The 26096-nt window shown below is 33.3% G+C and overlaps 1 protein-coding gene across 26 annotated transcripts in view; it reads left to right on the top strand.

The window, feature by feature from the left end:
• Positions 1-26096, top strand: part of Fut9 (fucosyltransferase 9) — a 220917-nt gene that overhangs the window by 21392 nt on the left and 173429 nt on the right. For 11 of the 26 annotated variants that reach the window (XM_074077935.1, XM_074077929.1, XM_074077934.1 and 8 more), the window contains exon 1: positions 24852-25291. The exons of 7 other annotated variants lie outside the window; for them this stretch is intronic. The gene's annotated coding sequence lies outside the window, so the exon portion shown is untranslated. Of the gene's footprint in view, positions 1-2635; positions 8245-10841; positions 10903-22914; positions 24679-24851; positions 25292-26096 lie in introns of those variants that run through there. 8 more of the 26 variants (XM_074077944.1, XM_074077948.1, XM_074077940.1 and 5 more) reach the window with 5 other exon arrangements.

The following is a 26096-nucleotide window of genomic DNA, read 5'->3' as shown; positions in this document are numbered from 1 at the left end:
CATTCTTGATCCTTATGGATTCTTCTTGACTTTTGGCTTCTTCCTCTAGCATATTATGCCTCTGCATGAAGCTGGGCATGCTCTTACCAACTTGACAAAAAGTAGAAAGAACTACATTAAAATTATAAGAAGTAGAGGAATACAATATCATTATATCTGTTCTTAAAAGATAATTGCATGTGGCATTATGGTTAGGCAATATAAGACCTTACTCACTTAGTCCCTCCCTTACCTAAGAAATGAGATCCGATATCCAATCAAACCTATAGAGAAAAATGACAGAAATAATAAATAAATAATCATCTAAATGGGCTAGAAAGTATAGTTCAGGTAAGGAATAATGCATTTTTCTCACATTATTTTCTTGAATTATGATCTTTATTCAATAAATTTCTTTTAATCTAGTATGTGAACATTTCCATATAAAATAAATGATCTACAAGGGCAAACACAACAAGGGGATTGGACTATGAGCACATGATAAAAGCGAGAGCACACAAGGGAGGGGTGAGGATAGGTAAGACACCTAAAAAACTAGCTAGCATTTGTTGCCCTTAACACAGAGAAACTAAAGCAGATACCTTAAAGCAACTGAGGCCAATAGGAAAAGGGGAACAGGTACTAGAGAAAAGGTTAGATCAAAAAGAATTAACCTAGAAGGTAATACCCATGCACAGGAAATCAATGTGAGTCAATGCCCTGTATAGCTATCCTTATCTCAACCAGCAAAAACCCTTGTTCCTTCCTATTATTGCTTATACTCTCTCTACAACAAAATTAGAAATAAGGGCAAAATAGTTTCTGCTGGGTATTGGGGGAGGAAGAGGGAGGGGGTGGAGTGGGTGGTAAGGGAGGGGGTGGGGGCAGGGGGGAGAAATGAACCAAGCCTTGTATGCACATATGAATAATAAAAGAAAAATGAAAAAAATAAATAAATAAAATAAAATAAATGATCTAGATTAGTAAATGAATCAACTGATATGAACAGAACAAAGTGGTTCATTAGTACTCACTTATTACTATGAGGGCATTTAGTTCTACTATTATTCTCGCACATTAAATTATTTTTCTCTGATCTAAACTTGCCTTTTCAAATAGGTTCAAAGAAAGTAAGCAAAACCCTTAGCTGGAAGTGAGGAAAGAATCTTAAACATGATTTCTTTCCCATTTTTCAACTTTTAAGTTTGTAAAAAAAAATCAATTCTGTAGCAACTGCCTATTACTCACAAACTAAAAGCATGAGATAATTGGATTAGGGCTGGAAGGTATTGGTGGCTTGGACTACAGGGATAATCAAATGACTTAAGGAAGAGAACATGGGCAAATGAGCTTTATTTTTCTAAAATATCTAGTCAGAAAGGAATGAACAACTATCAATTCTACTAACTCACATAAGGTCATAGAGTTATTAAAGATAAATATTTATTTGAAAGGAAGTAATGCAACCAAATTCTCTAATAAGTTATACACTTTCCAGAATCCTATAATTCAGTGCAATACAATTAAGGAGATAAAGAGAGAGAGAGAGAGACAGAATTTATTTATGGAGGATTATTGTGTTACTATTATTGGTATTACAAATAGTAGATTGGCACTTTAAAAACATGTAGCTTTCTCTTCTAGCCTATTTCTTTTCTTGGATCACTGAATGTCACTTGTCATTTATGCATGAATACTCATATACTCATTTACTCTATTCACTTCATCTCCACCTCCCTTATCACTCATAATCTTATCTCCTCTATCTTATTTGGTTTCTTTTTATTCTTTAATCTAAGTATATCCCATGGTTCTAATATATTTAGTTTCTTCAATTTTTAAGAGTTTAGTTTGAAAATATAAGAGCTCACTATTTTGTAGACTGACCTGTCATTTTCTCAAGAGAACTGCAAGTTACTTTAATTATGGGAGATATAGGATAAAAGTTCAAATGAAACATCTGTGAATGAGTACTTACAATTTTAGATTTCTTTTATATATTTTGAGCCAGAACATTTACATTTTAGAACAGAAGTACAATATCCTAATATAAAAAACTTAATTTTCATCATCAAGATGTCTTTTTAAAGTAGTAGTTGCCTTAATTTTAAAAGATTCTTAGCAGATTTTCATACTGCAAGAGTAAAAATTATGAAAATGAAAATATGCCTCTTTAATTTGCTATAATAATTAAATAAAATATAGAGCAATGTTAATCTGATATATTGAATTTATCTATGAATTACATAATTGTTACTGTGCTGTATGATTAAATGTTAAATGGTTCACATAAATGACTGTCAGTAGAATTTCTTAGCCAAACTAAATTGTTATTTTTTTTTCCTTTTTCCTTTTTCTTTCTTTTTTCTTTTTTTTTGGGGGGGCACTGGGGATTGAATGTAGGGCCTTGTGCATGTTAGGCAAATACTTAACCATTGAGCTACATCCCCAGGCCAAAATTTTTATTCCCATTTTGTCAGTATGGCTATTAGTGGTAATAGCTTCCTTTATTTTTTTTCCTTTTTCTTTTATTATTCATATGTGCATACAAGGCTTGGGTCATTTCTCCCCCCTGCCCCCACCCCCTCCCTTACCACCCACTCCGCCCCCTCCCTCTCCCCCCCTCCACAATACCCAGCAGAAACTATTTTGCCCTTATTTCTAATTTTGTTGTAGAGAGAGTATAAGCAATAACAGGAAGGGACAAGGGTTTTTGCTGGTTGAGATAAGGATAGCTATACAGGGCATTGACTCACATTGATTTCCTGTGCATGGATGTTACCTTCTAGATTAATTTTTTTTGATCTAACCTTTTCTCTAGTACCTGTTTCCCTTTTCCTATTGGCCTCAGTTGCTTTTAAGGTATCTGCTTTAGTTTCTTTGCATTAAGGGCAACACATGCTAGCTAGTTTTTTAGGTGTCTTACCTATCCTCACCCCTTCCTTGTGTGCTCTCGCTGTTATCATGTGCTCATAGTCCAATCCCCTTGTTGTGTTTGCCCTTGATCTAATGTCCACATATGAGGGAGAACATATGATTTTTGGTCTTAACAGCATGGTAGTGGCACAAAAACAGACATGAAGACCAGTGGAACAGAATAGAAGACCCAGATATGAAGCCACACAACTATAAGCAACTTATCTTTGACAAAGGAGCTAAAAATATACGATGGAGAAATAGCAGCCTCTTCAACAAAAACTCTGGGAAAACTGGTTAGCAGTCTGCAAAAAACTGAAACTAGATCCATGTATATCACCCTATACCAAGATTAACTCAAAATGCGTCAAGGATCTTAATAGCTTCCTTTAATACGATGCATATTTAATCATGATTATCACAAATTCAAACATAACATATTATAAAGAAATACTCCTTTCTTCCAGAACCTTAATCATTCTTTCACTGGAAGGTTCTTCATTTCATTCACAAAACCTGAGTCCCAGCTTAACCACTCTTGCTGTGGTTTGTCTGCTCTACAATACATTATATACTCCTTTCCACTTTTATATGAAAAGTATTTAAGCCAAACGTTATGGCTGTACTTTAATATACATACAGATTCTCTAAAGATACTGTTAAAATGCATTCTTAGTCACTAAACCTTGGGTGGGACATGGGATTTCTGATAAACTTCCTTGTGAACTTCTGTTCTCTGAACTACACTTTAAGTAGAGAGGGTCTATAAAACTATAAAAATAGAAACACTTTAGTTCAATGGTTCTTAACCAGGAGTTTCTGAATCTCCAGTACTTTATCCAGAGGCTTTGGGATTTCATGAGCCCCAAGAAATAACATGCAAAATTTTATATGCACGTGGATATAAATCTATTTTTCTTTCATAGAGTGAAATTCATAGTTATTATGTTGTGTTAGAGGTTTGTGACTTAAGATAAGTGGCCACTGATTCAATTTATTACATTTTATACATGTGTAAAGTGAATTTCAAGAAGGCTAAATTATCTGCTGGGGTCATACAGTTAGTTACAAAAGCTAGTATTTGCATCTCGGTCTTTGGGGGACTGCTGTAGTAGCATTTAATGTTGCTGGATTGTCTTTAAGTTTTGGTTACAGAAAGGGAAATTTGTTGATGTATTAAGTAAGTGAAATAGTGAAGGAACATATAAACAAGTGAACATAAACACATTCATGCAAATGAGTCCTTTCAGGGAAAAGTATATGAATATTTGGACTAGACTGTATGAGAAACTGATAGTGTCAAGGTGTCAAAGATTTTTAATTGCTGTGATATGGAAGAAGGTGGGGAAAAGCAAACTTTGGAAACAGGAAAATAGAGACAACAAAGACAGTATTTAAAGCTGATTCCTGGAATGAGAGGTATATCTTGGTGGCAGAGCACTTGCTTAGCATGCTCAAGTCTCGGGGGTCAATCCCCAGAATTTCCAAAATATAAAAATAAAAGGATTAACTCCTAAGTTATCTTTATCTATCTGGTTAAAATTGTGCAAAAGCTCAATCATCAGTACCTTGTGTGAAAAAATTCACTGAATGATATAAAAGAAAAAAAAAGTTTATCTACTCTCCAAAGAAATGCATTAACAGACCATACCATGTTTTCATTAGCCACTTATGCCTAATTGTCATGACAAAATGACAACAGTACAGGTTCTTTAAAGAGTTACTTCAATAATGGTTGAGCCTAATGAGACAGTAATTGATTTATAATATCAGTGACCAAACCTGTTAACTGGACTATGATTCCAAAAGTATGAGAAATTTCCAGACAAAGTAGCTTTTTGGAGCTCAACACAGAGACCTGAAACATACACCTAAATGTGTGTTCTCACCAGAGACGTGTCCTGCTTTGAGCAAAGAGCAATATTTCAAAGTATTGTCCATAGATCAATCAACCATAAGTAAGATGTATAAAATGTCAGTAAACACCCTGATGTAAAAGACATGCATAATTTGTAATCTTAAAAAAGTTTTAAATGTATTCTTTACCACTTAATTTCGCATAAATTCACATGGATGAGATGAATTCACATAATCATGAAATCACGACCTGACTAACACTAAAAAGCTACAGACATCTTGGGCTTTTATTAGAATGTCTAGCACATAAGGAAAACCCCAAATTGCTTTTTTAATCCTTTCTCTTTGCCATTATGCACTAAAACTATAAAATAAATTTGACAAAAATGTTGGAGTCTATACAGAAAATAATAAAGAGCTTTCTTACAAGTTCTCTATCATGATTAAAGAATTTAAGTATTTAAAGTATTAAAACAATTTAAGTTCTTAATATTAAACAATTTAAGCATTTAAAGAATTTCAAAGAGATTTAGAATTGCTAAAAATATTCTCTTCCAGAATGGTAGCTGGGGGAATAAAGATGTCCAGTATAATTACTGCCAGCTTCCAGGGATCTATCTAAAATATAGTTCTGCCTGGGTCCTATCAGCTCTTCAGTATCCATCAATGGCTTTCATCTGAACTCAGGATAATGCTTGAACAGGTAGAAATGAGTTTGAAACCTTTCTTGATCTGTTCCTTGTTTATGTCCCATGTCTCATTTCTCACTGGTCCCCAATTCATACTTTAAGTTTTAGTAATACTGAGCCTGAAAGACCTTCATTGCACAATCTGTATGAAATGGGCCTCCCTTTTGGCTTTTGATTTCCTTCTATGTGGAGCATAGAAGGAAGGACAAAATGTCCTACTTAGTTAACTCAGATGTTACCTCTTCCAGGAAACCCTCTCCAAACCACCAAATTAATTCTCATCTCAGTCTTTCAGTATCTCTGCTTTTGAACTTAATGTCTTTCATCTTTGTATGCCATCACTAAGGCCAGTGATGGATAAATAGTAGATGTTCTTGAAATGCTTGTTTAATTAAACTGACCACTATTCAATTATATATGCGATTAGTGGAAAACAAGGCAAGCAGATCTAATTAGTGCCAGTTATGTGAATTGCAGACATGAGACTTAAGAGGGACTTCATGGTCTTCAGAGTATGTTTATAATGATGGCCCATTTCCCCTCCAATGACAACCATGTTCATGTTTATTCCCTACTCTCCATTAATTTATAAAATGCCTGTGTGTCCCTTTATCACTAAGCCTATCACTCTTTCTTAATTTTACACCATGTGCCCTCTAGCTTAGTTTCTTTCATTCAGTTTCTTGAACTTGGCAAGTTTGTTCCCCCTGCAAGTCCTGTCCCTTTCCTAGATTGCTCTTTTTTATCCATGTCTCAGCTCAAGCCTTCCATCCTATCAGCTGCCCAAATCATCTTAAAAGTATCCAAGCACCTGCTCTATCATTCGCTACTCTGCCATCCTGTTTTACTGTTTTCATTACACACCATCTGAAAATTCTTCTTTTTCTCTTATTTCCTGATGGAGAAAATTTCTGTGAGGACAGAAAGTTTTCCCTAGTTTTTCTTTGACATGTCTCTGTCATCTTAAACACCCCAACTTTTAAGCAAGTGGTTAAGAAGTGCTCGTAGACCTAATAGAATAAATATGCTTTTTTTACATATTGAATATTTTAAAATAAAATAGTGTTTCTACTAGAGTTTCTTGGATTAAAACTGTGATAAGACCACACCTCTCAAACTAAATTCAAGTTATTTCTGTATATCTTTATTTCTTTTTCTTTCATGCTTTCTTCTTTCCCTCCTTCTTTCCTTTTAGTATTTATTAAGTTCCTATTACATGATAAGTATCAATAAAACACTTCATACTACATATGTAGAATATGACCTTAAAATACTTTTAATTTCTAACTTGTCCTGGATATTGTATGCTGTCTTCTTATGCAGAGATTATAAATGATTTTGTCCTTGTTATCCCAGTGACTAACAGAGTGCCAGTGTCTAGTTTATTGAATAACCTATCTATTTAAGAACCACTCAGGGCTAGAGATGTAGCTTACCGATAGGACACTGCCTCACATTTGCAAGGTCCCGAATTCAATCCATTTAGACAAACAAACAATATTATTTGAGATATTGAAAAATTTGAGAAACTGATACACATTCATTTTGAGATACTGAAAAACACTGAGGACTTCAGTTAATTCATTAACACAAGAGTGCTGTTATGTGATCTAAAAAGTTCAGCATCTATCTATCTACTAGAATTCCACCACTGAAAAGGCACAGAATGGTACAAAGCCATGCATGTTCTTGGAACTACACATGTTCAATCCTCTCAGAGAATAAAGTTGGAAGTAAAGGAAAAAAGGATGTTGGAGGAAGTAAGGTGATTACTGATAAAGAACAGATCACAAGATAACCTAAAGTGACATGCAAATGAACTTAAAATTTTATCTTGTAGGTGATGAATCCTATTCGTTAGGACGTTGGGAAACAAAGTAGAGAATTAGAAAGAATAAACACGGATACATCAGTCCAAATGAAAGAGATGAGAGTGAGAATTATGCAGAATTAATAGAGGGAAACCTATGAAAAAATGCCTATTTGGGGGCTAATATTATTATAACTTGAGTCAAAAAGTAAGCTAGGATTGTCCACTGGATTTGGTGGGCAACATTCATCAAGATTCTAGAAGGGTAGGAGGCTTATTGGGGTTAATGTGTCAGCAGTTTCTTTGTGCTTAAATTTTCATTTTTTTTAACTATATAAAGTATGTAATGGGAGGGTGGGAGAGGGCCAGGACTTGATTTACCAAAATTCTCATCTTCAGAACCAAAATGTTTTCTTCTTTTCTGTGGCTGCTTGCCCCTTCCCCATAATCAATTGCCCACATTCTTAGTCCTTCTGCTTCTTTCCTTCCTTCATGCCTCTTCAGTATTTCTCTTCTCTAATCCATGTCATCAAACACAACTTTGTAACTATTATTTGAATATCAGTGTTTTCCCATCTGGTAATCACAAACTTCTTGAGGATGAAGTTTCTGTGCACCATGAATCAGCCAACAGAATACCTTGTACACAATAGAAATTTTACTGTAGCGTTCTTTAATTCTTCTCTATTGTGCTTGATAGGCTATAGGTAAATTACATAAAACTCATGGAAGTATGTCAAAATTAGAATAACCATTTATTTTTCCCTGAGTGTAAACAGATGTCTAGCTATATTAAAGTAAGTAATTTTCTGTGTGGATTTCCATTTAAAGCCTTGTTTCTCCACAGCAAAAAAATGGCAACTTCAGAGGGTTTGTTAGTATGGTGTGGGAGAAAATGTACTGAATCAACCTACCCTGCCATTAATAACTGACCCTGAGATGGATTGGAGAGGGGACTCACTTAACCGTCAGGACATTAGTTTTCTTATTCATGTAAGTATGTTTATGAAAGTGCTGGTAGCTCCAAAATTCTCTGATCTATTATTTTGAAACATTATTTGGCATAGTAACCAGTCTATTGACACATTTGTAGTTATCATTTCTACATCCTGCTATTTGTTCTATCCTGAAACGGCTTTTTGAAAAATTTTTTTGGGGATTAATTTTTTCTCTGATAGTATCTTTATTCAGAAATACTAAAGCAAATGACAATTACTATCTGTATAATTCAGAAAAAGAAACATTTTGCTATACATTTCCAGATGATCAAAGCAGAATTTATTTTGTCTCAAATAGACTTTTACTTTGTTATCTCTGCACAGGGAAAAAATGATTACACAATTATATTTGATATTTTCACATTTCTACTCAAAATTAAAAATCATGGGTGTATCAATAAAACACCTAAGGTCTTGCTCCAGAATGCTATTTATTTTCCTTTTTAAAAACTGTATTGTTTAAACATCTGAAGTATTTTTATTCCTAAAACAGAATTTTAATCCTTGCCTGGTATTATTACAGTCATTTTTGAAGTGACTAGCTCTGATTTTACTCCTAGTTATTGGGTTTTAATTGCCATAACACATCTCAAACAAATAGAATTCTTAAAAAAATAAAACAACTCTCAATTCTGTTTTGTTCAAGATTGTAAAAAGAACATAAGAATTATCTTCTTAACCATATTTTGTAACCATGTTACAAAAACATTTTAGAGTTCTCCAGAGCCCTAGGAGTCAAGTACATAAACATTTCCCTGCATCTCTTTATGTATAGCATAGGTATACATATGCATACATTCATGCATATATGCATACACACATACACACATGCATAAATATTTTTTAAACTCAGGAAAAAAAGTACCATTCCAAGTGTTTTGTGATAAATCATGTAGTCAGCCCATTTTTGCTGCTTTTCATTTTTTGTAATACTCAGTTTTTCTTGAAAGTTATCATCAAATTGTACTGTGCTACTTTTTAAAAGCTCTGTGTTTCAAATTACCAACTTATACGTTTTAATAATTTCCAAACTTTATGCACCTGATGTTCAATCCTCCACAACCTGAATTGTAGCCCAGTTTAGTATATCAGAATTGAATGCAAGTTATGCTGCAAGCACCAGGGCCTCCCACAATTGACTATATGGCTGAAAGGGAGTCAAGGCAAATACAGTTATGCCTACAGGACCACTATCATGACTAGCAGTTATGGACATGGGGCACAGCAACAGAAATCCTACCCTTAAATTTAAATGTAGCTATAGGAATACCCTAAAAAATATTAGGAACAATACCTACAACCAATTATTTTCTATTTTACCTAAAATTTTCTTTCTAGACACATGCTAAAATTTTTAATTGCTTTTTAAAAATTGTGTACACTTCCATTTTGTCCATTTATTATTAAGAGTTTAAAACAGGTAGAAAATTTGAATGAATTTTACTATATGCCTACTGCCTACATTTTATAAATAGCATTATATTACATTTGTTTGGTACTTCAATATCCTATTCATTACTGTATATGTGTCAATCATCTTTCTTAATACATAGGAAATTGCAAATTATCAGTACATTTCACCCACACATTTTGGCATGTACATCATAAACTAGAGTTCAACATGATTATGGATTTATTTTCCCTTTGAAGGTGTTTAATGTGTATTAGAAGAGATTCGTTATAGAGATAAACCAAATCTTAGATATCATGGGCCCCAAACCCAACTTTTTTAGTGTTTAGGTATATAATCCTATTGGGTGTAAGCATGTTAATCCATTGGATTTTTAGGTGAATGAGCCAATTTAATTCTTACAACACCTTCATAGGGTAGTTCCTACTATTAGATCCATTTCACAACACGGAAACTAAAACCTAGAATAGATGATTATTAAGATTTAATTTTCTGTGTTTAGAATTTTATAAACATCTATAATAGCAGTTATCAGACAGTCTCTGGATCAAAATGCTTCCTAAGTTTTTATGGGTGTGGTAAAATAAAATGCATTTTAAAAGTGTGTGGTTTTCATAAATGTAAATTTGATCAATTTAAATTGACCCCTTTATTGTTAGGTTATAATTATTACACAATGGTTTGATGGCAAATGATAATGCTTTATTAAATAATATTTAATAACTGAATTCCAATTGTATTTATTTGGTTTTAATAACATATATTAACTGTACAAAGGGGTTTCATAATGATATTTTCATAAATGCATACAATGTACTTTGATTAAATTCACCACTTCTATTATTTTTTGTATCCTCTCATACCTTTTAAAAACAATTTTAACAGATTTCATTATTCTGTTTTCCATACATGCATATTAAATCCTTTGATCATATTCATCCTTTTCTTTCATTGTTTTTGTTTAATTGTATCATTGCTCTTACTGAGACATTATCAATAGTATTTTGTTTGAACATTTTCTGCCTATGATTTATGATGAATATAAATTATTAAATACATCTTATATAAGAAGCTATTTTATTTAATAATGCTGATAAGATGATAATTATTAGCTATCCAGGGGTATAATTGATATGAATGATTACTGTTACTTTAATAATATATTCTTTTCTAACATCCAGAAAGAACACTGCCATAGTGACTTCTTTAATCTTCCAGGACTTAAGTCAGAAAGTCTCCAAGGTATCTGTTCTGACACTTGACTCTCTTACATTCAAGGGATTTTTGTTTAAGGGCATAATATAGAGAAACTGTAAATATATTTTTAAGTGGCAAAACGAAGGGACATTGGTATCTTTAAGATAATACTTTAAAAACCAACACTGCTGCTATCTGTAAATGTGATCAAGAGGTGCCAGTCTATGCAGATTCAGGTTTCAGCCACTTTGAAATAAATGTTGTTGCTTTGCCTGCATTTGGTTTTGTTCACTTTATTGTAATTAGCTCAGGGATACATATTTCAAAAACAATACTTTATTTTGAAAATAGCTGTAATTTTATTTACACATTTATGTGAGTCAAGTGCTGTGGGGAAGAGAGCAGAACAAAGTACTATAAATATTATAATTTACATAATATTTATGCCTGTTCCACATTCAAAAATTAATGCATCTGTATACAAATGAAAGTCTTGATTTGGTCATTTTTTCATTATACAAAATATGCTTCTAAATTAAAAGAGTGATTTCTTGAACAAAGACAGCCTGACCTAAATAATTAAAAACCTAAGTTGATTCCTCTTAGAATTTTCTGAATTTAATCACTTAACATTTGTTGAGTAAGAGATCATCTTTAGTAGACACACTTATGTTTACAGTTGATTAGATTTGAGGAGAAGTATTCCAAAAATCCTTATCTCTTGAAAAGCTCATTCATGCATGGTAAATTAAAATAAAAAGCAAGTACTCAAATGAACAAATTTTATTTTCTAACAGTGGCACTGAATCAAATAAATGACACACTTTCTTATATCATATGATATTTGTGTTGACACAGAATCTCTCAATTTCAAACAATTATTAATTAAAACTTTTGGGCTAGGCACTGGAATCTTGATCAGTGTTTTCTTTTTACTGACTTATACATAGCTAAAATCATATCCAGATCCACAATATTGCTTGTTTTTTATGCTTTAATTTTCTTAATTTAATTTTTTAAATCCTACATTTTTTGATGTGTGTTAATTATACAAAGGGGTTTCATTGTGATTTTATTCTTCATAAAAATATTTTATTTAGAAATACTTTATTTTTAATTACCACATTCAATGAATCACATGAATTTTAAATAATCTTTTATTGTTCTAGGTATGAAAGTACTAGTTAATAATGACAATTATTAACTGTATAAATGAATGTACTATTTAACATTAATTATTGGTATGTACAGTCTTATATGTTCAAACTCTCACATGAACATTGCAGAATGTTTGATATGCATGACTAATCTCACTTGATACACAAAGTTACAGTTTAGAGTCAGCCTAAATTGAGTGACAGTGAACAGCATGAAAATGGGCCAAGCTCATTGGAGGAGAGAATGTTAGATTTCAGGGAGTTAGGCAATGGAAGATGGATCCTTCAATAGGATGAGAGCAACCAAACTGGTCGATCCAACATCATACAGGACAAATCAAGAAGTAAAAAGTGGGAAACAAAGGAAAATCATGCTAGAGTAAAACTGCTGATACAAATGTCAGAACAGGTGCTAAGGAACAAGCAGCAGTCAAACTAAAAGAAAGAAAACAACTATTAGGTAAATTTTGGAGTAAAACTCTAACAACAAGAGCAAGTTGAAAGATGTGGGGCTAAGACGAACTCTCAAACTGTTGGGCAGAGTTTGAATGGACTCTCAGATCCTGGTCCAGCTATCTTTTACTTTAAGTTATTCCATGTGCCATTTACATCCAGTTTTTGACATTATAATTAATATATCCACTTTATCGATTTGTAGTTCATTCTTCCATTATTTTCTTCATTTTTAGCATAATATTAATCTAGACCTGCTCTAAATACTGACTTTGCCTAAATGTCCCAAAGACACAATGAAGCAATTACTATCCCAGAGAGTACATACTATCAGAATTTGCCTAATGAGGCACAAAGAAGAAAAGATTCAAGTGAGGTCCAGGGATACTTCATATGATTGTTTGGTTCCTGGAGGGTACCTGTAGGGTTATAGGAAAAGTGGAGGCTGAAATCCAGCCTGAGATCCACCTACCAAACTATGGAACTTGTTCACTCTGCTGAAGCTATCACTATGCCCCAACAGCTCATAGGAAGCATTCCTTTTGTAGTTTGTTTATTTCTGGGAGGCACCATATTTGTAGTTTGCCTAAAGCATGTAAAATAATATGAGTATTGCAAACTTCTATCTTTCTTCTTCATCTGTTCTTCTCTCTTCCTCCTCCTCCTCCTTCTTCTTCTCCTTTCTTCTTCGTTTTCCTCCATCATTTTCACTTCCTCCTCTTCCTCCTTCTTCTTCTGACATGGTCTTATAATTTAGCATTTGCTGGCCTTCAGTTTTCTAACTTTCTGCCTCAGCTTCATGAGTGCTGTGATTGTAGCCATGTTACCACCACATCTGACTCATGGTGGATTTTGAAAAATGGGAATAAAAAAAAGAAGCCAACAAGAATAGATGTGTGCTGAAACCATTCAAGCTGCTTCTACACTTCACTTTTTGTATGTCACTTTCTTTTCTCAGGCTAAAAATATAACCTGCCCTTGTGGTAGAATGAAACACTATGAACCGTTTTTGGTCTAGACTGCTACCTTATTCTAGAATCATAAATAAATCCAATTAAGATAAAAAACAAGTACATGTCTGTCTCTAGGAAAAGGATGGTAAGTTGAACCTAAAAGAGACCTCTGAAGAGATAACATGTGCCATGGTTTAGGGCTTTCTGGTCTAATTTCTAACTTTCTAAATACATAAATTTGAACTTTCTAAAGAAATGAGGACAATCCATAGATACAGCTTTTTAGAAGCATATATATGACTTATGGTCTTATTTTATATGCAAAAGTATTTGCATACCTTGGTAAGTTTTATAAGTGGTGTTCAAATTTTTTGACTCAGAGTCATAGGAAATCTATATTTATATATATTTTATACTATGACCCAATACATTTGGTCATCCACACATTACACACACTTCTGAAACAAGTATGTTAGAAAAATTATATTCTTAATATCTTCAATGAACTCTGATTTTTCTATTTCATTCTTTTCTGTTTTATTTCATCAAAGAAAATTATTAGTTGGCCATGGTGGTAAACACCTGTAATTCCAGCACTTGGATGGAGACAGGGCTTAGCAAGTTTGAGGCTATCTTGAGCAACATAGTGAGACCCTATTTCCAAAGATCTGTGGGAAATCACTAAATTGATTTCAAGAGCAACAAACTGTTCACAGACCAAAGACTGTAAAACATTAATCTACAACTCCATATAGATGACTGTGTGTAAGGCTTTGAACTTGATGCTCTGAACTCTGAAGCTCTGTCTAGAGATCTCTGCAGGAATGACCCTTTCTTTTCTGCTGTTTCTACTTAAATGTCACCATTTCAGAGAAGGCTGCCCTTGCCACTCAATCTGAAAAAGACCTTCATCCTAACTATTTGAACAATGGTCTTCTTCTTTTATTTGCTTGCTTGTTTTATGCCCTTCTCCCATGAATATACAAGGTCTGTCAGAGGAGGTCTCATCTTCTTCACTGTAGCATCCTCACAGATCCTGGCACTATGAGAAGTGATTAATGAAGAGATATGCTTTGTCAATCACATAAGTGAATCTGCTCTAAAAATTTCAAAACATTCTTTTATAGTGAAAACATTGTGCACCTGGAAACTGTTATAGGCATATCATTTTGATCCTCTATACGTGTATGAGAGGAAAATAGGAATATAAAAGAAAATGTTTATCAAGATAATGAAAATCAGTCATGTATTTTAAGTTTAGAAGACTTAATAATAACATCTCTTCAATGGTGCTTCACTCTCTAGTGACTAGAAATCTTTATCCCTGAAACATTATACTTCCTTTCCTTACCACAATTGAATGAAAAGTCCAAATCCACTTGATCTTTACTTTTTACTGAACAGAGAGAGATGCAAATTTTGCAAGGCCTTATATACTGAGAGCTGTCTTTAAGAATAAGAAATTGCTAATACATATGCTCCCAACAGCACCCAGTAGAAAGGAAAATCTTATAAATGGTAACAACAATAGTTTTAGTTGATTACAGCAGAAACATATCACACATGCAAAGCTTATGAGAGTGTATGATCCTCTCAGGCTACTTTTAGGACTATAAAATGAGTCATACAAATGAGTCCTGAATATTAAAACTTTATTTACCTCACACTCTGTCTGCCTTTGTTTCTAGGAACTTAGTTAGTTAAAACATCTTTATTTCCTTTAGTAAAGTAAAAATGGTATAATTTCCATTTGTTATATTGTAATCACATTTTCTTTTTCTCTCCTTGAGATTACTACTAAATTAGTAAGAACAATGGGTATTTCTCGAGTCTTTCTTCATACCCTGAAAAAGCAAAACTTTGTTTTCATCCCTGAGACAATTATATTCATTATACACATGTTTTGAGATTTCAGTTTCACAAAAGAAATGTATTTCTTATTTACAAGAGGCAGCGGCCTCACTTTCTCTCCCAACCCCAACCTGCTTTCCCTTTTCCAGTCCTCACAACAGTACAAAAGTGAAACAAGGAATATGAAAGAAAATACCAAAGGTACTATGTAAGACAGTATAAGAGGATTTGAGACAGATAGCAAGAATTAAAAAAGATTTCACAAAATATCAAGGGAGTCACTGGATGAAAGATAAAAGATGCATTAGTGTTCTGTTGTAGTTGCAACAAATTACCACAAATTTGGCAGCTTACAACACAAGTGTATTACCTTACAGTTCTGTAAGTAAGAAGTTCCTGTTAAGTCTCACTGGGCTAAATCAAGATGTTTGCAGGACTATCTTTCTGGAAGCTCTGGGGAAGAATCTGTTCCATCATCTTTTACATGTTTTAGAGGCTGCCTGCATTCATTGGTATTCTCCATCCTCAAATTCATAAGGCTACAATTCCCTCACTCATCTTCTGCAATCGTACCATTTTCTGACTACATTAATGGAAGGATCTCCACTTTCAAAGACCAAACTGGGCCCACCAGAAAAAAAATCCAAGATATCAGGATCTTAAGGTCCTTAAAGTAATCATATTTTCAAAGTCTTTTTTTACCATACAAAGTAACAAGTTCATAAGTGTCAGGGATTTCCATTTGGATGTCCTATGGAGGAGATGGGGGATATAGTTCTGCCTACCAAGGTAGATAAGAGAAAGATCAGAGTTTTTGAAAGATAAACTTAGCAAAAATGAGGCAGTAAAACTGGAAAGCCTTAAATGGATGTCACTGTTCTTCAATGGAAGAATTTGTAGTATAAGAAGGTTAGGACATGCAAGACACTTAGAAAAGAATGACAAAGAAAAGTGAAGGACGGGTGACAGGAAATAGCCACTCAATAAACTGGCAAATGGCAGGTCCACTCATGAAGACAGAGGCTAGTAGAGACGATATTGCCATACTGATTTAAGATTCCTAGAATACTTAATGCTACATTCAAGAGGAGATGAGTGTATTTTCATGAAATTAAAGCTCAGAAAGAGGTCTGGACTGGAGGCTTTGGTTAGCATATATTCACTTGTTCATAAAATATTACTGAAGATTTCCTATGTGCCAGTTCTGGGAAATAGGAAGGGGGAACTGGTTACGTACTACTGGAGTTGACCTAGAGTCTGATTTTCCAGGATAGGTGTGGTTCAGAGGAAGTAAAGCCAGGTGTGGGAGAAGAGACCCTGAAGTCATACAGCTGGTATTTGAATATTGATTCTTCTCCCACCTACTTGGATAATCTTCAGCAAACGATTTAATCTTACTGTGCTTCACTTTCCTGCCTGTAAAAGAGACTAAGCTCTTCATAGTTTTATTTTAAGTTAATACATTTAGAATTCATAGAACAGTGCCTAACACAGTAACATTTAAATAAATAATTTCAGCTATGAAAAGACAAGGAGCAGTTATGGAAAGGGAATTATTAAAGTAAGAATTTGTTTGGTCTAAGTTGGAAAGTAATGGCTAGAAGTACAGGGGGACATACAGAAAAGAATTTTTTCAGCAAAGTGGATAGATGTCTTAATACTGTTCTCTGGATTCCCGTGTTCCCAAGCTCTTTTTAGGATTATGCAACCTATAATATTTGGTATCCTTAGATTCCAGTCAAAAAAATATAAGGTACATGCTACTCACTGATCAAAGTCAGTGTTTGAAGTGTAATAAAATTATTTGTGTACATTTTATATATCTAAATCTATAAAGGAATCATGTTTTAGTCCTGTCCTTCTAAAATAACTAATTCTACTGTGTCTCATATGAAGCCATCCTATTTCAAAGTGAGCCATTAAGGTAAACCTTCAGAGAGAGATTTGAAGGGAAGGCAGTAATTTTAACACTTGTCTATTGGGAAACACTAGACATAACTGAGGGAATCTACCAGAATTCCAGTCTGGTGCCAACATTTTCAAGTTCTGACCTTAGAAACACAAGCTGAGCAATAATTTTGATTTTTTTCTTTTCTTTAAAGTGTGTTATTTTGGGTTATGGTTTATTTGTGTATTTCTATGACTTTCATTTTCATAAGAGAGAACCAAAAACTTGGATTACAAGAAGATGGTGGCAAAACAGTAAAATTCTTGATGTACTGGCATGTGAAGTGAGCAGTTACCATGTGTATGTGCCAGGCATTATGCAAAAATGCTACATGTCATGTGCTTCTCATAGTCATTATATAAGGCAGATATTATCTTCATTTTTAAAGTGAGAAACATGACAAATAAAGTACCTTACCTAATAGAAGTTTATCTACCAAGAATTCTGTTGCTGAGGAGCATCTAGAAGGCCCCATGCAAATAGATCTGTAAGGAATGGTGGCCATGCATATTTTATGCATCTTCTGTGCTCACATGCATGCTCCAGTGCCACCCTGGATTCCAAAACCTAGTTGCAAATATAAAGTCATTAAGAATTTCAAGGTGCCAAGAGCAGAGCATTAATACAAGAGTGGGGTCCTTCTGGAAGCAGGTTTCTGTGTGAGTTACTGTAGAAGTCACACATCTATGAAACTATTCCTGAATTTAACCCATCCTAATTTGAGGTAAAAAAAAAATCCATATTTTCAGATTGTAGAAACCCCATTTTTTCTGACAGAAATAGTGTTCTGTTTTTCTGTCATTCTCTAATTAAAAATGCAGCCCATGTTCAGATTTGTAGTTTAATCTTCTGGTCAGGAGCAACTGCTCTATTCATTTTCCAACTCAGTGCTTTTCAAGCTATCTTAATAAGGAGCGGGGTTTTCCCTTCCCAAACCATCACTAACTGATATTTTTTATAAAACATAAAACCTTACATTTAGACCTCTTGCTCATGTTAAGTTCTAAGAAGTATATAAATGCCTCTTCTGTCTTTCTGAACTTACTTCAATGGGACACAGGAATAGTTTTCAGAGCACACTTTAGTAGTACTGAAAAACGGACATCTCATAATTGCATTGTAATTGGAAAGATAATTTTTTTAGATATGTGTTCCCGATAAGGAACTGAGCATAAATATTATGTCAGTTATTTAATTTATTTAGGATAATGGAGAAATACATAACTACCTTGTTACATTTTGCATTTTAATCCTATCAAATAGTATTAAAAGTATTTTTAATAAAATCATTCTTTATAAGATAGATACTGGTAAATGACTAATTTGAATTCCTTTTTAAAAAGCAACAAAATGATAGTAAAATTAGTTAATGGAAAAGTCATGAGTCAGTATTATGTATGCATGAATTTTCCATGGGTTAGAATTCTCATGGGAAACAACAAATGTCCAGACTCATTGAGTGTCTCTGGAAATGGACTGGGGGTTTCCCAGAGCCCTTTGGGAATTGTGCCTGGGTTGGAAATGGTTACTAAAATGAACTGGAAGGCGTGGCCTCTGTTATCATCCTTTCTTCTCTGAGGAGTTCCTGACTGGTTATTCTCTATCCTCTCACCCCTGAGTTTCTTGGAAAATGTGTCACAGCTTTCCAAAGGCTTAGCAATTACCGCTGTTAAGTCAGCTCAATTTCTTTACCTCATCCCTCAACTAGTTAAGACAGAAACAACAAGAAAACTGGACAGCCACCTGTGCTCCCTAACCTGGCCAGGTTGTAGTAGAAAGGATTAAAGATCAGGAAGGAAACTCAGGGTTTTCCAGTGGAAAGAGTCTGATTCACAATGGCCCCAAATGCCAGGTATCTGAAAACTGTTGGGGAGGTGATGCACGATACTTGTTTTCTTAATACTGAAAATATTTCTTGAAAGATTAAGAAAAGCACGTGTCAAATTTTCTTCATGTAAGTGGGATGTAAACAAAGGGATAGAAAGGAAAAATTGGAAAGAAAATATAATATGATAAAAGATTTAAAAATACAGTCTTGAAACAAATCTCATATCTTTAACCCCTGTTTTTTTTCTTTTTACTAATACCAAACAATACCAAAACCTCAGCCATCACTGAAAATATCTGAGAACAAAGGAATTTATAAAATTCTTCTGAAACTAAGTACCAAATAAAATTAATTAGCAAATGTTTTTCCTAGTTCATGGAAGAATATCTACAATGGTACAAAAGATGTCAAATGATATACAAGTTCACATATCCATAAAATAATGTTCATAATTATCGTAGATTTTAGAAGAAGCATTGAAACAAAGCATTTATTTTCACACCATTTGATCATTTCACTTATTTTTCTAGGGTAGAAATGGTACAACTATTGTATCCATAGTACTATTAGAGTTACAAATATATTAAGTGAATGAAGACAACCTTTCTATTCTCTAATGAAAATAGAAGAAGAAAATCCAGAGCCATTATTCAAACTGAAGAATTTAAATTTATGAATAGACATACTTAAGTAATCATTATAACACTATCCAGAATATCACATGTTACATGTTCATTATCAATTTGCAAGGTTCTGTTGGAAAGCTATTCAATATTTGATTGGCTACACCGGTAGCATAATTTGTACATATTCATTTCTAATATTAAATTATGGTTCCATGGAAATTATGAAGCTGTATTATTTGTGAACATAAGATGATATGAGACATAAAATTATTAATTTTATATCTGATAAATAAACCTTATTTCTAATTTTGGAATATTTAACAGTGCATATAAAGCACAGGATATCATAAGATACTGCAATTTGATGTTACTATGTGGAGTTAAGTTATCCAGAAGACTAATTCTTTGGCTATTTCAGGACTGGTTTCACCAAGTGATCATAGTTCTTAAGGCCTTTTTTTGCCTTGAGGTCTCATCTTTATTAGTCAGGAAATATGGACAGAGTCATCCACTCATTCAGTCATGAACCCCTTCTTACTAATCCTTTATTCTGAGTTAGATATTATCCTTAGTGCTGATGGTATAATGTATATGAGACAGATAGAATCTTGGCCCTTATGGGCTATATATACAGTGTAGCTTACCATTTACTATAACCTAAAACCAAGTCTACATGCTAGTGTGTAATGTGAGATAGCTCTATAAAATTAATTAAATTACCCATTCATATATTTGACTTACAATTTCTGAATGATTGTTATGATTCAAGCATTCTACTAGATTTTCAGAATGCAAAGATAAAAGAAAAATCCTTTCATCTTTAAAAGATTTACATTATAAACAAGAACAAAAACAAACAGTACTTGCATAGTCATTGTAAACAAAAGGTGTGCAACACAATACAATGAATAATACAACACAATGTAGAAAATAGATTCAAAGATGAAACAAACCATTGCACCCGGAGTTAGAAGTTTATACAGAAACACTGATGGTGCATGGAAGAATATCTTGTGCACAGTCCCAATGTCCTTGTGTTTCAGTGTTTTGTGTGCTTGAAAGAAGGAAAGGAATAATGCAGTCCGCCTATGATGTAAAAGTGAACATTAAACAAGATAACAGACAGTATTTTTGTAAGTTTGCCTTATACATAGTCCATATTAAGATAATATTAGTTATTATTTTTATTTCTATCCATTTTGATTTTGTATGCCGTTTCCCATTATTAGAGTTATAAGAATTTTTAAATTCCTTTTCCATTGTGTCAGAAATTATGCCCCTTAAATAAAAGTATTACTTTACATTTTCTAATTCTTTCAATTATGTTCTTATATTTAATTTTTTTAATAATTTTTGCTACAGAAAGTTAGTGTGGATACAGGATGAAGAACCATATTATACATAGGAAGCCACTGTTAAAGAATGTTGAATCAGAGACATTGAAAGAGGCAATGACACAGCATAAGCCAGACATATTAAGCAATCTGAGAACGTATCCCAAACTCTAGCTACACTTTTACTTCATGCTATCTACAGGAACACTGGCACTTGAGTACATGCCATTGGACTTTGAATTACAAGTCTTTAGAGAAAAGATAACAAAAATCACATCTATAAGTACAAGTAACTATAGGTAGGAGAAAGCATGGGAAATAACTAAAGCAGTGATATCACCATCCCCACTTTCTGTATATGGACTTGAGGTGACCATATATGAAGTAATAAGATAATTTTCTCAATTTCAAGGGGAATTATTGACTTGAAAGTAGCTTGGTTTTGTTCATGCTTACAGAAAATAATAAGGCATTCTTTCAAGAATTCCTGGCATCCTGTTTGGATATATTCAAGACATTTGATGTGTTTATGCGCTAATAGAAAAGAGCCAGATGTTTCTTTGTTTTTTAAAATAAATTTTATTGTGTATATTTAAGGCATAGAACATGTTATGAGATACATATGTAGAAAATGGTTACTATAGTGAAACAAATTAACATGCCTAACATCTCACATAATTAACCATTTTCTTGATTTTTGCCACTTAGTAACATGGATAAGGTAGCATCAAAAGAAATATGGGGTCTTGTATTTGTCCACTTATGCTGCCATATAGAGTAGATAATTTATAAAGAACAAAATATTATTCCAGTTTCCAAGACTAGGAAGTCCAAGATTTCCTTGTCTGGGAAGATGATCTCTATTTCCAAGATGGAACGTTACTGCTGCATCCTCTGGATGGAAGGGATAGTGTGTCTTCAAATGATGGGAAGCAGATAGGCAAGCTAGCAAGCTAGCCAAATCTTATGCTAGGCCTCTTCTATAAAGCTTTAATCCAATTAACCAGGGAGGAGCCCTCCTGATCTAATAACCTCTTAAAAGCTCCACTCTTTAATACCAGTGTGTTGGCAACACCTAAATTTTGCTGGAGACACACCCCAACCATAGCAGTGCCTTATTCTAAAAGTTTCTGGGTCTCTTCTCTGAAGGACCCTATCCATGTCCCCACTTTAAGCCTGCCCTGTGTAACTTCTGCTGCCCCTTTTCCCTCTTCAATTTCCTTGATCCTTTCCCTTATTTGTTAACTTAAGGTCTCTTTAAGTATCAGTGGAACTTTACTTGTACTGCTGTAATGGAGATTGAGATGGGAAAGGTAAGAGAGGAAAACATACAAGATATCCTCAAAAGCTAACGTATCCTGGCTCAGTTTCTTCATGCTTTAAACCCTCTTTTCTTCATTAATAGAATCAAGACTAAACAAGTAGCCACGATGGCTCAATCTTCTAATAAGAAAGAGAAAGCAAGAAAATTTTCATATTTTTCTAATTGATTTATATACTTCATAAAATGAGAGGAGCTAGTGAATAGTGTGAGTGCTGGAGAAAAAATACAATGTTTGGAGTCTTTTCAGAGGTCTCTGGAATTTTTTGATACTAAATGGTATAATCTAAAACAAAAATTTGAAATAACCCCTTAAGCTATTTATAGATACTAGATAATTTTTGCAAGATTTGTTCTTCCATCTCTCAGACTGTCACTAGTGCTCCATTATCAAATTTTCATTCACACATGTGCCTAAGCCTCAAGCTTTTCCACCCATTTTTAAAATCTGTAAATTTCAGACTTTTAAAGGGAAGTCACACAATCTCATCTGGACTGCCAGTTGATCTTGTTTGATATTCTTAGGTGCCCTTCTTTTTATAAAGGGTCAATAGCAGAAGGACTGTAACTGATCTCCTTATTTCAGAGCTGGAAACGCAAAGCACTTTGTGTTGGGTGAAGTTCTGCTCTGTTATGCTGCTCCTGTTATGCTGCTCCTGTTTGTCAGTAGGTAAAACTTTTCCCATTCCCCAGAAGGCAGTACCTTCTGTGAATAGTTGCTTTAGACAAGCATTCATTGTTCAGAGGGCTTGATTCCTCACTGAGAAAAAGCTACAGCATTATAAAGATGCCAGTTTAATTTTTTTTAGGCTTGAATGTTTTAAAGCTAGAAAGGAACTCTCACTGTTGAGGCAGTCATGAAAGAAAACCTCTTTTCACAACCCCTAGAACAAGTGGATGGAGAGAGTAAGAGTGGAAGTGCAAAGACTGGGAAACTGGCTCTTTTCCAAAAAACAGAAAAAGCCAGTTAGAAGTAATTGAACACTTTGGAAATCCCTTTGAAGACCTAATGCAGTGTAACTTTTTAAAATGAATAAAAGCTAAATGCATCATAATTCCATGTAAGAAAATATAAATGAATGTTTTAAGTAGTAACTGATGAATTTATAAATGTTTAATGTAGTGAGACCAAGCAGTACAACCCTTTGGTAACGTGTGTTAAGCACTAGCAATCTTGTTACTGGAGGAGACAAACTGAAATCTTGGCAAAGTTTTGGCTCTTGTTATTTTGTAACTTGTATGCTTTTTCTTGTTATGGTGTTGATATTATCTGTATTGACTATTTTTACAGTAGAGTTTTGTTCGTTTGAAAACTGAATTTGAATATAGGAGAAATGGTAAAAAGGATTAAATATAAGTACAAAAAAAAATCCCACTCCTTCATATTGTGGCTAATGATACATTAAACAATCTACTGTATAACTTAAGAATAACTCTAATGGCACTAGATCTCCCTTGAAAATGTAAAAATGTAGTTTTGCTCCATTAATAGAACAATATTAGTTTTGCATTTTCTTTTTAAATAAAAAGGCATGAAAATTATTGATATTTGAAAAATTTTAATATAAAAACAAATGTGTAGAAGACAGTGAAGGTCGAGATCTATAATGGAAAAAGCCTTGTGTTTGTGAAGAAGTACAATGTGTTCTCAGATAAATGGGATATAAAATGTTATGCAGTTAGAACATGAGATCATGTGTGTGCAGTCCTTCCCTAAATATTCTAACAGTTTCTTTCTGCCAGTTTTTTTCTATATTTATTTCTCCATCTTGATCGGTGGTAACTCTATTTGCAGGAAGCCAGAGAATAACCTAAGACCAACCACCTGCATGCATGCTTGCATGTGCACCTGCCAGGAGGCTAATACTGTTTTGTTTTGGAGAAATAATTTTACTTTGGAACATGGGTATGCTGCAAATGAATAATAGTTACTAAGAAGACAGAAGAATAACCAATACGATGGGGCTTGACAGAACCCAAAATCAGAAAATTCAACAATACCAGAATCTTAGGGTAGGAAGGGATTTTTAAAATTATCTAAAACAACAGTCCATCTCATTTCCTCATTTATCACTCTGAGGCTTATTTCTGACTGATGATACCTAGGAAGTTGACTAATTTTCTAGTGGTTGTTAGTTTAGTTTGAGAAATGATTTCCCAGTTTGTACTTCAATGTCTCTTCTATACAGAAATATGTTACCTTTTTTCTTTTTTTTTTCAAAGTGTGAATATAAAGCAATGAGGATGACTTTCTTTTCTGAGTCATATCCTGTCTCTGAAAACAGTTACTAAATTGGAGTCTCCAAAATATTCCTTGTCATAGAACCATGGGTGGCGTAGGTTTATCAAGGTGAATGTTCTGAAGTTTTTTGTTGTGTTTTGTTCTGCTTTTTTGACTTTGTAGTGCTGGAAATTGAACCCAGGGCCTTGTGTAAGCTAGCCAAGCATTTTACCAATGAGCTAACAGCCCAAGGCTGAGGCAAATATTCCCAATGATATTTTAGTACTCATTTTATAATTCAATATCTCTATAAACACACATTGAATGTAATTTTAATACTAAAAAAAGTACACAAAGCACATTGTGTCTATTATTTGCATAGAACAATAACCTTATTTCTTTATTAGTAGATTTCATTTTGTGAAAGTAGTGCCTAACAAAATCACATCTTGCTCTCATTAATTATCTCCACACAGGAATGCTCCTGATCTGAATTAAAACTCTCTGTTTGATGTCAAGTTAAAGAAAAAAAATCTCACTTATGGAGGGCCTTCCTTGAAAATAAATTCTTGAATACAATAATTGTGCAATCCCACAATCTTCCACAGAGCATGAACATGTCTTTAAATTCATTTCACGTTCCAAAGACTATGTCAGTGCAACATCTATGGACTAATTTAAATTTCATTATAAAACATACAGCATTTGCAAACACTGAATACAGAAAGATTATTTTGAATTGGTAAGTGCTTTTAACATCACTAACATATTAATATAGTTTTAAAATGATGATTTAACTATTTAAGTAGACTCTTATGCTTATCATTATATTTATATTAAAGGCTATCCAGGACCTAAAACATTCTTAACCTCAACAAAGACTTTACTAGCTAGATATTTGCTTCACTTAAAGGATGAAATTTAATTAATCAAAAAGACCATGTCTAATGTTGAACCAGAGAGATTAAGAAAATAAATAGTGTAATTTTGTTTTGCTTGTTTTTACATAAATGTTATAAGTGGCCAAATACATAGGCCTGTGACTACAGACTAAAATCTATTTTGTGCCTAATATATATAAAAAGTAAAGTTCACCAAAAATCCCATGGGTTTTTATCATGGAGTTATAGAGATAGGAAAGGAAATATAATTTTTATGTAATTTCAAAATTTGCCTATTAAGCTACACAAATAATATTCTATTTTAATGGTATAGTGATGCCCATTCTAAAATGTAGCTCACTCTACTTTCTATCCACCTCTGCTTTCGGGATGAATTTATTTTTTAAATCTCTCAAGATACTTTTTCAGTGCTGTTCTCTCTGAAGATAGGTAAATTCTGATAATCATACCATGTGTTTTACTTTAGAAATCATTATTTCTTCTCAAGATTTTAATTTTCCTACTTTTTCACACTTTCTTAGTTTACAAACACTTTTATTCTTTATGTTGCTCTTTATTTCATATTTGCCTTTACCAAAAAAGCATCAAACTTTTTCTTAGTACCTTAAAATTTTGCATTTTCATGGAATTTTTGTGTTATGTATT

This window comes from Castor canadensis, chromosome 1, assembly GCF_047511655.1.
Source record: "Castor canadensis chromosome 1, mCasCan1.hap1v2, whole genome shotgun sequence".
Taxonomy (NCBI): domain Eukaryota; kingdom Metazoa; phylum Chordata; class Mammalia; order Rodentia; family Castoridae; genus Castor; species Castor canadensis.
Note: the sequence above shows the minus strand (reverse complement) of the source record. Positions and strands in the feature narration are given on the sequence as shown.